This window comes from Pteropus medius, unplaced genomic scaffold, assembly GCF_902729225.1.
Source record: "Pteropus medius unplaced genomic scaffold, Ma_sr-lr_union100, whole genome shotgun sequence".
NCBI lineage: Eukaryota > Metazoa > Chordata > Mammalia > Chiroptera > Pteropodidae > Pteropus > Pteropus medius.
Genome location: NW_024355327.1, coordinates 3,163,155 through 3,175,633, shown reverse-complemented (window position 1 = coordinate 3,175,633; position 12,479 = coordinate 3,163,155). Strand labels below are relative to the sequence as shown.

The window sequence follows — 12,479 nt, the reverse complement described above, 5'->3', positions numbered from 1 at the left end:
AACTGAGACTCAGGAATTCTGGGTAAGCCACCTAAGATCACACTTGATAGAGCCAGAATTTGAACTCAGGTCACTCTGACTCCAGGGTCGACGCTCTTGGCCATTTACTAAGTTGCACTTAAGGGGCATCACTGAACTTTTATGGGGACTGTAGGAGAGGTGGACACCCAATATATAAACTCTTGTAAGGCAAATAAACCTTGAGACAGTGGCCTGGCAAACACTGTACATCATCCAGCGTGCTAGGAGTGTTCTACGAGTGGCTGAGGCTGAGGAGCTGGAAAGACTTTATGAAGGGGGAGATCTGGCCTGGCCCTGAGAACTAGGTAGGGTTTGGACTGGTTCCTTGAGAGGGGTGTAGTTCAGGTAGGGGCAAAGGTGTGGAGGTGGGGCTGGGCAGGGCCCTATGGGACCTCGGTCAGGGCAGCGCAGGGGAGTGAGGGGTGTCAGGGCAGGTAAGTGGCTGGCCAGCCTCCAAGTGGAATTCAAGCACAAAGCAGAGGCTGAGGCCCAAACCAGGGCCTGAGCTCCTTCCTTTTCCTGTTGCCAAATTTCCTTTTCTCAGGGACCCAAAGGACTTGAGCTCTCAACTAGAAACTATTGTGCCTGCCCCTCGAAATCCCAGAATTTGGAGACCCAAGGAAATAACAGATTCCCCTGCTAGACTTAGCCAAGAACAGGGGTCAAAGAAAGTGAGTGGGGCCCTTTAACCCTACTTTATTGGTTTACTCTCCTCTCAGGGTACACACCGACAGGGCAGCTGGTTTCCGGTGCACACCCAATACATGCTCTCAGCAGGCTGTGGAGTGGGACCCAATTCTGACACTCTCTCCTTCTAAAACCAAATCCAACCCACCATCAGAAATGAAAGTCTTATCGATGGTGTCCTAGGAATTTAAAAGGCAAGTTCCTTAGTAGAGCAAGACTTCCTAAAAATTCTACCTCCCATCTCAGCAATTTCCCTGTAGGAATAGTTTTCCTGAGGCCTCAGCTTCACCGTCCCTCTCCAACTCACAGCCTCTTCTCTGCTCCCCTAGCCACTCCTTCCTTCCTGGTCCTCAAAATCCCAGTCAGCCTACAGCCTTCACACACATATACACTGAGTGCCATCAGCAGGACTGGCTACATAATTTGCAGGGCCTGATGTACAATGTAAATGCGGGGCCTTTGGTTCAGGAATTATGAAGAATTTCAAGACATTGACAACAGAACATTAAATCAAGTTCTGGGCCCTTCTAAGCATAGAACCCTGTCAACTGCAGGAGTCACATGCCCATAAAGCTGACCCCAGCCCTTAGTGCATGCCCCAGGTGGATTAGAATGTCAAGTTTTCATGAATTTTGAAGTTAAAGTCTGAGATTCCCCACTACCATCACCACACACACATACAAAAAACCCCCACATATTTTGAGGATAGCTTTTCTGGACTATTCCCACCCCTACTCTCAACCATTCACTTTCCATCCTACACTTGGCCCACAATAGAAAAATATGAGGTCTTCTATTTGAACTGATCATACCTTTTGCAAAGGGCTTTCACGTGTTCTTTATGAGAGAGAAATCACCATCTCATTTTACAGCTAGGCAAAATGAGATCCAGAAACTCTCCACCTTGCTGGCCAGTAGCATATGTGGCACTAAAACTCTGGCCTCCAGACCCACTCAGCCTGCAGCCATTTCCACCAGAAAAGAATCCAGACACCATCTGATGTGAATGCACAAGAGATGCAAACATCAACACTGAAGGAGTTTATATTATTTATAGTGTAACAGAAATTTCTCATACAGCCTCACCCAACTCCAGACAAATACTAGGCCCGAACAGACCACTGTCAGTGGACGGCTGATGAAAAAGCAGGAAGCGTCTTCATCTTTTTCTGACTCATCACATTCAGTGCTCCCCAAACCATAGACCAAAGAAGAAAAACATGGGCACATTGCTTTGAAGTAATCTCCAAACTTGATTTGGATTTCACCTGTTTTTCCACTAATGTCCTTTTTCTGTTCCATGAGTCCATTCAGGGAAGCGCATAGCCTTTAGCTGCCATGTCTCTTCTCTAATCTGTGACAGTTTCTCCTTGTGTTTATGACTTGGATGGTCTTGAGGAGGACTGGCAGGTATTCTGTAGAATATCTCCCAGACTGGGTTCATTTGTTGGTTTTCTCCTAATAAGACTGGGTTATAGATTTTCAGAGCAAACACCACAGGGTAAAGTGCCTTTCTTATTACATCTGTGATACCCACATGACACCGGTGGTGAGGTTCACTTTGAACAGGTGGTATCTGTTCGACTTTTCTGCTACACTGTGAAGTTACTATTTTTCACTTGCCAAGCTCTGCTCTTTGGAAGTGAGCCAATAAGTCTAAGCTACCCTCAAGTCGGGGAGGACAAGGACTAGGCTCTCTCTCCAGCAGGAAATCTTAACTTTTAAAATGTTAATTTAATTAACTTTTAAAAAAAAATCTATGCTCATGGTTTAAAATGCAAAGAATACAGGTGAAAAGCCTCTCCCCATCTGTGTCTCTGAAAATAACAATGTTACCATTTTCTTATGACCCATTCCAGAAATATTTTATGCACAAAGGTAGCACACTGCCTGCACTGTTATGTAGCCAACCACAGGGTTGCTTGGGCTAGAGAGACCCTATAAATCACCCAATTGTATGACCATGATCGATGGTTAAGTAAATTACATTACGATATAGCAAAGGCTTGGCCACAGCCACCATAAGAAAAGGCCTGAGTGTTCTACATGAACTAACTTGTTTAGTCATCACAATTCTGTCAGGTGGGCTGACTATTGTGACTATTACAGTCAACCTATTTACCAAGAGAAAGGTATTGGAGGCTCAGAGAGGTGAGGTAACTTGCCTAAGGTCACAGAGCTGCTGAATGGCAGAGCTGGAATTGGAACCCAGCCTGCCTGGCTCTTAACTATAGGCTCTCTGGGATCAGGGAGACTAACAGGTAACACTGAATTCTTTTCTTCTACTCTCTAAGAATGGATGAGGTCATACCTATAGGTCATGGGACAAAGGATAGGGGCCAAGGTTAGAGCAGCACCTCAAAACAGGCCTCTTTTTGGAACCTCGAATGAGATCAAGATCTGTCCCAAATCCCAGGCTCTGAGCAGCTGGCCACATTTTGTCCGCTCATCTATTTCAGGGTTTAGAGAAGAGGAAGGACTGGGAAGATGTTGGGGATGCAGTGTCCCAGATGTTCAAACCAACCCCGTTCCCATGGGCCCCAGTCCCTTCCATGAGCTACCTGCCAGTGCTCTGAAATGGGAAACAACCTTTACCACTCAGCACTGGCGGGAGATGCATTTAAGGTCTCAGGTTACAGCTGCTGCAGAGTAGCTGGCCTTTCCCCGTCTCCCAAGACTTCTCCCCACTTTTCTTTTTGTGCCACCCCCACAATTTAAGCATTATGCATGCCCGAAATATCTCAGAAAGCCACAACAGCCCTGCCCTCTATCCAGGACTACACGACCTCTTGGCTCAAGTTCTTTTCAAAGGTCATCTCTTCCTCCCAGCCCTCGTGGTTTGACCCCTAACCACCACCCTCCCACCTCAGGCCCTCCATGCTCTTCTGCTTCCCCGGAGGAAGCAGGATGTGTCTGTTGTTCTGGCCACTTGGCCCCTCCAGGAATTCACCCACAGACACCACCTTCCCATCAGCCTCTGGAGTCCTAATCTGCCGAGCCAACCTTTCAGCCACCTGCAATCAAGACCTCATCCAGACCTGCGGGGATCTGCCAGTATTTCCATTTCAGCCTGTCCTGGATGACACCTATATTTCGAAGAAAGCACATGAAATTGGGTAAGAGCTCTTCCTAACTGCACTGAGGGGCCCAGAAGGCTCAGGCCTCAATCCTGCGCCAGGGCATTTCCAGGGCGAAGGGGCTACACTTTGGTGGGGATGCCACTTTGTATATAGTCACCAGACCCTGGTCCCAAGGATCAAGGCTCCTAGGTGTGAGATGGCCTTGTGTGATGTCTGTAGCACACTCTCAGTGCCTACCCACGTCCCTTCGCCCTATGTCATTTACTTCCAGCTGCCAGCATCCCAGTGTTTTTACCCGGTGACTTTCTGGTTATCTGGTTGCTGGATGAGTGCTTTTCATGAACTAACTTGTTTAGTCATCACAATTCTATACTTTGCTTGCACACATGGTAGGCCAGAAGGACCTAGAGTGAACGGCCCCTCCTCCCCCAGTAGACCTTCTGGTACTACTGATGCTAAATCCCCCAGCTCCTCATCTTTTGGTGCCCACAGGGGTAGACAGTCCCCTCACTGACACACCCTTTATGGCCTTCCTTCTTTGCCTGTCTCACCTCCCACCTCCCTTGACAGTGCTTCCTGGGATCATTTCCCAGTAAATGTCTTGCATTCAAATCCTGAGTTGGGAGTCTGCTTGTGAGGAAACCCAAACTAAGACAGTATCTAACTGTTAACATTTATCAAGCACTTTCTCTGTGCCAAGGACCATGCTCAGCACTTCACATGTCCAGACTCATTTAATCCTACTACAGCCAGTGCTATGAGGCAGGGGCTATTATCATCTCTGAGAGAGACAGGAGGAGAACACCCTCTTCTAAGGACTGTTGTCATTACATCAGGCCCATTTAGATAATCCAGGATAATCTCCTCATCTCAGTATCCTTAACTTAATCACATCTGCAAAGTCTCTTTGCCATAGAAAGGACGGTCACAGATTCCAGATGTGGACATCTTGAGGGGCTAGGGAGATGGTGTGTGAGGGCTCAAGCCTGGAGACTTCCTCTTGAATCTGCCTGGAAACCTCTTCTTGAACCAAGGTGGTTCAACTTCTAACTTGCTATATGACGAAGTGATTTAACCTCTCTGTGTTTCGAGGGCAGAGGGCAGAGGGCAGAGGGCAGGAGGTAAGCAAGCATAGCAGTTTGAAGAACCAAAGCAATTCAGGCTGGCCAGAGGATGGATTTATTTGGCTTCAAGCCACAACTCTGAATCCATTTCTGGGTCTATAAAATGGAGATAACAGTCTGCCTCACGACACTGGCTGCAGCAGGGTACCTGACAACTGTCATGAGGCCCTGGAGCTGACACCTGCCAGGGTACATCATCATGCAGAGAGCAATTGCAACCCATCACAGGGATTCCTGGGACTGGCATCAAGGAGCAGGGCTCCGCCCCGTCTGAAAGGTCAGGGAACACTTCCTGAACAAGAGCTGCTTTGGCCCAGGCTAGGAGGGTAAGAGTTAATCGAGTGGAAAGGGAAAGGGAGGGTGCTGAACAGAAGGAGCAGTGAGTGCACAGGCTGGGAGGTGAGAGAAAGCTCAATTATTTGAGGAACTGAAGTGATTCAGTCGGCCAGAGGACAGGAAGAAGAAATGATAGAAGCCATGTGCTGCAATGGTTAGGAGGACAGGCTCTGCAAGGGCTTGGGTGTGATGCTCAGCCTTGCCATCTCCCAGCTGTGCGATTTCGGCATGTAACTTGACCTCTCTGTGCCCCAGTTTCCTCACCTGCTTGATGGGGATAACACATGGTACTTATCTTACAGGGTTCTGTGAGGTTTAACTACATCTACAGCACTTGGAACAGTGTCTGACACAGAGGAAGGGCTCAGTAAATCTGTTATTTATGCCCCTCCCCCATCTACCCCTCAATATCAACAGCTAAGCGGCTGGACGCAATCTTCACATGGGGCGTACATGCAGTCAGGGATGGCCAGTGCAAGGCCCACACCCCTCTGACTGTGAGATTGGATCAGGGTCACCAGAGCCAACTAGCATCAGCCCTGGACTTCTGCTGGAAATTCCGGGAAAGAGGAACATTCGCACTGGAAGGGTTGTTGAGGAAGTCATCCTGGAGTGGCTGGGGATGGGCCTGCCTGAGAAGGGGGCCGAGGGGAAGGCAGAGTCCTGGGTTGGCGGGGCATGGATCTGCACGGTGCCACCTAGGCCTCTGGATCCAGACATGCCTGAACCACCCCCTTGGATTGTCCGGTTACAGGGACAATCATTCCCTTTTCTGATTTAGAAGTTTTAGCTGGGTTTCTGTCGCTAGCAACCTGGGAGAGTTCTGACTGAGAGATGCGTGCTCAGTGAACACGCACTGATTGAGTGATGGAGTGAGCATTGAGGGTTCTGGCACTTTCCTGAGCCCTTTGAGTTTGGGGCGATTGTGTGGCAAGGGCCCTGCTTCCCTGTAGGACTGCAGAAACTTGCAGGGGTTTTTCACGTGACCTGGGAAAGCACCCTCTCCATTCCCTCCGTGCAGGGCCTGGCATCGTAGTCTGGGTTCCTTCCAAATAAGGACGAGGCTCTGCTCAGGGCGCGTGAGCACTGGCCCAGAAGCTGAATCCCAATTTTCCTCTCCCTGAGCCAAACCTCCCCTACCAGGGAAGATCTCAAGTTCCACTTAGAGAGAGGAAATGGAAAAAGGGGCCGAGGGCTAGAGTCCTAGGAACAGCCCAGGGGTAAGTGTGCCTTTATCAGTCCCATTTTACAGGAGAAGACGCTGAGGCCAGAGAGGTTAAGTTACCTGTCCTCAAAGCTGGGGCCCACCAAACAGAACTCAGAACTCTTTTCTTGCCCCCAAACATTGCTTTTTCCTCCTTAGTCATTTTCCATCTGGTGTCTGCAACTTTTTTTCTCGCTTTTTTGCCCTCTGAAGTCCAGGTATTCAGATTCCTTATACTTACTTATTCCTTGCTCTTAGGTCATAAAGAAGAATGTCTGGCCAGATCTCGGTTTGTGTCTCTGCTCCACGCTGTGCAAGCTGTGTGTCCTTGGGCCAATGTCTTCACCTCTCTGGACCTTAGTTCCTTCAACCATGGCAGTAGAGATGGCAAAACCTATTCTCAGGCTTATTATGAGGACTAAGTGAGTTAATAGGTGTAAAATGCTTAAGACAGTAAGCCTCTCAAAAGTACTCAATAAACGGTAGCCTTTATCATTCATTTCCTTCAGAAATTATATTGTGTAGTATTTCTTGAAATGAAATAGAGGGAAATGTCCCCCAATTAAGGAAGTAAATAACACAACTTTGAAAACTGCAATTCTACCTGTCGTTTCTTTTTTTTTGTTTGTTTTTAAATGGTGAAGTCTTTATCCATGTTGTCAGAAGAACAGTGGCAGTGGGGTGGTGAGGGAGATGGGGGCGTACAGGCTGGTGCTCTCTGCTTTCACTGTGCCAGGTGAGCTAGTATCATGTCAACCCTCCCACTGAGAGCACCTAGAAATCGCCCAGAAAAATGAGCCTGAAATCGGGAATAGCTTTTTTCCCTTAAGGTGTGTACTGACTGGGGCAGCCGAGGGGCTGAGACACTGGCAGAGCTTTGGGAGAATGAAAATTGGGGTGTCGGACCATGGCGGTGGTTCCAGGCTTGACGCTGGACTCTAATAACCGTGATTCACACGTTCAGGAAATTAGATAACAAGAGCTGCAGCAGAAAACTGGAAACCATAAAAAAGAATCAAATAGAAGTTCCAGAACTGAAAAATACAATACTGACATTAAGATTTGCAGCTGTTAAGAGCACAGACTCTGAGCCACTGGCCAGGTTTAGGTCCTGGCCCCAGACTTTACTATGTGCCATGCCAGACCTTGTTCCTTTTTCACTGAGGTGAAATTCACACGACATACAATGAACCACTTTAAAGCGTACGGTTCAGTGGTATTTAATACATTCGCCATGTACAAAAAACATTTCTCTCTAATTTCAAAATTTTTTCATCACATCACAAAGCTACTCATACCTATTAAGTCCTTACCCCTTTCCTCCTTCCTATGTCTGGCTTCTTTCACTTAGCACATCTTCGAGGTTCATCCATGTTGTAGCGTGTGTCAGTGTTTCGTTCATTTTAATGGCTGAATGATATTCCACTGTATGAATGTACCACATTTTGTTTATCCATTCATCCACGGATGGACATTTGCGTTGTTTCTGCTTTTGGCTAGTATGAATAATATTGTATAAACATTTGTATGCACATTTCTGTGTGTACATATGTTTTTATTTCTCTTGGGTATGTACCTAGATGTGGAATAAGTCCTTGTTTCTTACTTCTTGTGGCAGTTTCCTTGTCTATAAAATGGGGCTGGTGGTAGTACTTAACATGGAGTTATGTGAGACAGTGGAAAGTGCTTAGCTTGATATGGTTGCTGTAGATTAGCATTGTGACCCAAGTTGGTTGTAAGTATCTGTTGACATGTCTTTCTGCCCAGCTAGGCCACAGGTTCCTGGGGAAGTGCGGGGTGAGAGTAGGGGCTTTCTGATGCCTATCTACACCGACCACCTGGCATGGAGCAGAGACTCTGAAACTGCTTTTGCATTATTTGGAAGTGAGTCTTTCTCATGCACGGCCTTGCCTTTCCCTTAGGCTCTGCCAGTACCATGGGGAACAAGGATATTATTGCTCTTTTCAACCACTGAGGAAAATGAGGCTCCTGGATGTTGAATGACTTAATGTTACGAGACTAAAGAGAAGTAGAACTTGAAGTCCAATCTAAAATCTCAAGCAAAGGTTCATTGATTCACTCAACATCAAATATTTACCTAGCACCTGCTGTATGCTAGGCATGTCCTAGGCAGTGGTGTCTTCATGAATTATTTGGGAAGACAATGTAAACAAGATAAATAAGTTATATAGCTTATCTAGGTGATACACTATACACTAGAAAGCGATATGTGCTAAGGAAAAAATAAAGCAGAAAAGGATGATAGGGAGTCGTCCAGGAAGGAGTGAGAGAGTTACAGTTCCCACACAACTCATCAAGGGCAGAACAGGATTTGAACCTGGATCTGAGTCTGGAACCTCTGCCATACCTGGATTTCCTATGGTTTTCTGGGAGGCATTATGGTGCTGTGGTTCAGAGCTTGGGCTCCAGAGTCACACCAAGTAATGAGACGCTTTTGGGTTGATTGCTTAACCTCTCTGGGCCTCAGTTCCTACCTTGCAGAGGTATGTGAAGATTCGATGTGGCAGCAGATATAAATACTTGCTCAGTACATGGGGTAGTTATTTATGACTATCGCTGTTATTACTAGAGAAGTTTTGCATTCTGGAAAGCTATCTGGTGCAGTGGACTCCCTCTGGTCCTAACCAACCTGGGATCACATGACTGGTCAAATGTCTAGGCCAACAGAAATGCAGAGGAAAATATAAACCTTTCACACTTGAAGAATAGGGATCCTCGAAACCTCATGAAGCTTGGCCAACCATGTCCTAATAGTTCTCGTGTTACTTCTCGATGAGCATCTGTAGCCAACTGTTCTCCTAGTTCAGGTTCTAGGATACCAAGAAAAAATGCTCTGTGTTAGTACTAGCCGCACGCCCACCCCACCCCCGCCACTGGCAGACCTACAGGAAGCATTTGGAGGAAGGACTGACCTCCAGCTATTTTGGAAGGGCCTATCTTCTATCAGGGGCTGATTTGGGGCCGAGTTGAGAATGTATTTACTAGCCAAAGTCTGCTCCAAAGTAAACATGTCATCACATTCCTCACAGCCTGTAACCTCCATGGGGAGAAGCTGGGGTCATCATGGAGCACGGGTGGTAAGGAAATCTTATCCGACTCCATTTCAGCAGGATCCCACTTAGTTCATCCTTGGTGAGGAACACGGGAGAGAGAAAGAAACAGATAGTCTTAAATAAGCTGAATAAAAGAGAACATTTGGTGCAGTTATTCTCTGCAATGGTAGGTAGGGGAGAATAGGACATTTACAAGATAAACATGTTATGTAGTGAAAGAGCACACATTTTTATGTGGGTGTGCCTTTGAATTTATCCTTACTGCTTTTTTTCTGCCCATAAAAGTAAAACAGACTTCTTTTTCCCTTCCTCCCTCCTTTCCTTCCTTCCATCCATCCTACCCTTCCTTCCTTCCTTCCTTCCTTCCTTCCTTCCTTCCTTCCCCTTCCTTCCTTCCTTCCTTCCTTCCTTCCTTCCTTCTATGATTAATTTACAATAAACTGCACATATTTAAAGTACACACACACACACACATTCATGAAACCATTGCTACAATCAAAATGGGGGAACATATGAATCACTCCAAAAAGTTTCCTCATACTCTTTTGCAATCTCTCCCTCCCATCTCTCCTTCCCTACCCTACATCCCTAGACACACACTGGTCTGCTTTCTCTCACTATAGTTTGCATTTTCTAGAGTTGTATATTAATGGAATCATACAGTATGTATTCTTTATTTTTTGTCTGGCTCTTTTCACTCAGTATAATTATTTTGAGATTTAGCTATGTTGTTGTGTGTATTAGTAGGTCCTTACTTTTTACTGCTGAGTACTAACTAGTCTATTGTGTGGATGCACCAGTTTGTTCATCCACTCACCTGTGAATAGACTTTTGGCAGTTACAAATAAAGCTGGTATGGACATCCAAGTACAAGTCTTTTTTTAGACACATGCTTTTATTTCCCTTGGGTAATTTACCTAGGAGTGGAATGGCTGGATCATATGGTAGGTATATGTTTAACTTTCTAAGAAACTGCTTTCCAGAGAGGGTATACCATTTTACATTCCCACCAACAGTGTATTTTTGAAAACATTAGAGAAACATTTGAAGCAGAGAGAAAGTCCTTAAGGTAGAAAGTAAAAGTTCCACCTCCCAGTGACTGGCCTGCTTAACTGTTTACTCTAAATCCTTCCAAAGTTCCTTTGTTTTCTTATCCACATACAGAACCAGACTGGGACTTAGAGGTGCCTTGGCAGGCTAATAATTTGGCATCTCCTCAACTTGATATTTTAAAAACATTTGTTCAAAATTTATTTAGGCAGGATGTGGAGAAACTGATTTTCTGTTAATAAAATATTAACTTCTTTCTTTTCAAAATAAAGGCTTTATTACATGTACAGAATGAAACCTGACCTTTTAACTTATTTGGAATTGTCTTAGAATTATAGTTGACCAAGTTTTTGGGGGGCTGTATTAAAGGGCATACAATTTGGGTGACACGCTAACGAATTGCTAGGTCTTGGCACAGCACATGGCTTTGACTAAGGACTAAGCTGACATGACCAAAGCCCTGAGAAAATTGTCACCTTGCTGGATTCTGGCTTGGTAGCAGAGCCAAGAGCAGTCCTGAGTGCTAGGAAAAAGAATGTTCCAGTTTCTCTCAGAGGATGCTATTTCCCTCTGATCACTGGTTATGACGGGTCTGTCCCATGTGGAAACCCAAGTTAACTGGCACAGGGTTGATCTAGTCCAGTGCTATCTAAGCTCTCCTTCCAGACTAGCATCCTGCTAGGCTGCCTGGCTGATCAGCTCTGTGCATATATTCACATATATTAGTGTTATTTGTATTTAAAAAGTGAGCATACAAATTAGATTATACAAATTCATGTTGGTCTATAACTTGTTCCACCCCCCTCCATTTAACAATAAATTTTGAGATCTTTTCACATGGTCCATGTAGATCTGCCTCATTCTTGTTAAAAAAGTGCCAAGGGAATCTACCTGATGGATGTACTGTAATGCAGAACTTACCAACTTTAATGAGCTCATGAATCACTCTGGGGATCTTGTTAAACTATAGCTTCTGATTCAGTAGGTCCAGAGTGGCACCTGAGATTCTGCATACTCCCAGGCGCTGCCCAAGCTGTTGGTGGGACCATGATTCAAGGAGCAGGGCTACAGTGTATGTGAGGGACCCTCCAGTGAGGGACGTTTGGGCTGTTAAAAATGGTGCTGTTGCAATAAACAGCCTTGAACATCCAAAAGCAGTGCTAGAGAATAGGTTTTAGAGACAGAAGCCAGAACATCGAGCTCTGACCCTGACACGGTATGACTGTGAGCAGGTCACTTAATGTTTCCAGCTGAGCTGCCAGTGAGTCCCTCCTCCCTGGCAATTCAGTGAGTATTCACAAATGCCTCCCCTCTTTTAGATCCTAGGAATAAAGATAAATAGTCCCTGTCCTTGAGCCTCTGAGAATAATAATACTAATCCTGGCTTGGAGAGCACTGGGGGATGGGAGAGTAGATGTGATAAGGATGGAAAGGGCTTTGTCAGTTGCACAGCCATCCACAAAGGGGCAGTTCTGTTTCAGTTGGGAGGCAGACTGGGTTTGCCAGGTGAGACAGGGCTTTCTCTGGCAGAAAAGTGCTGTGGCATTTGTCTGCACTTACAAACAAACAAACAAACCAGACCCACACATAAATCTTCCAAAGGAGCCAATGCCAGACTCAGTGGAAAGGAGGGCCCAGGCACTTGCAAATTGGTGTGTGTGTGTGTGTCTTGGCAGTGCATGGAGTGTGATGGCGTGCGTGTGTGTGTGTGTGTGTGTGAGAGAGATTGCAGCAAGACTGGGTTTGGGTGTGGGGCATGCTCTGGCCGAGAGTTCCACCTTGGGCAGGGAGGGCCCAGAGGGAGGAAGTCAAGGCCCTTAGCAGGCCCTGTCTTCCCACCCTTGCTGAATGAACAACACACAGATGTCCAGTGAATGGTGGCCACCGCCTTCATTCCTTCACC

The 12,479-nt window shown here is 46.1% G+C and overlaps 1 long non-coding RNA gene across 1 annotated transcript; it reads left to right on the top strand.

Annotated features, from left to right (window-relative positions):
• The first annotated feature begins 3,339 nt into the window (after positions 1 to 3,339).
• Positions 3,340 to 7,050, top strand: LOC120599486 (uncharacterized). The gene is made up of 2 exons (XR_005651918.1): positions 3,340 to 3,824; positions 6,711 to 7,050. It is a non-coding gene; the product is annotated as an uncharacterized LOC120599486 (long non-coding RNA).
• The last annotated feature ends 5,429 nt before the right edge of the window (positions 7,051 to 12,479 follow it).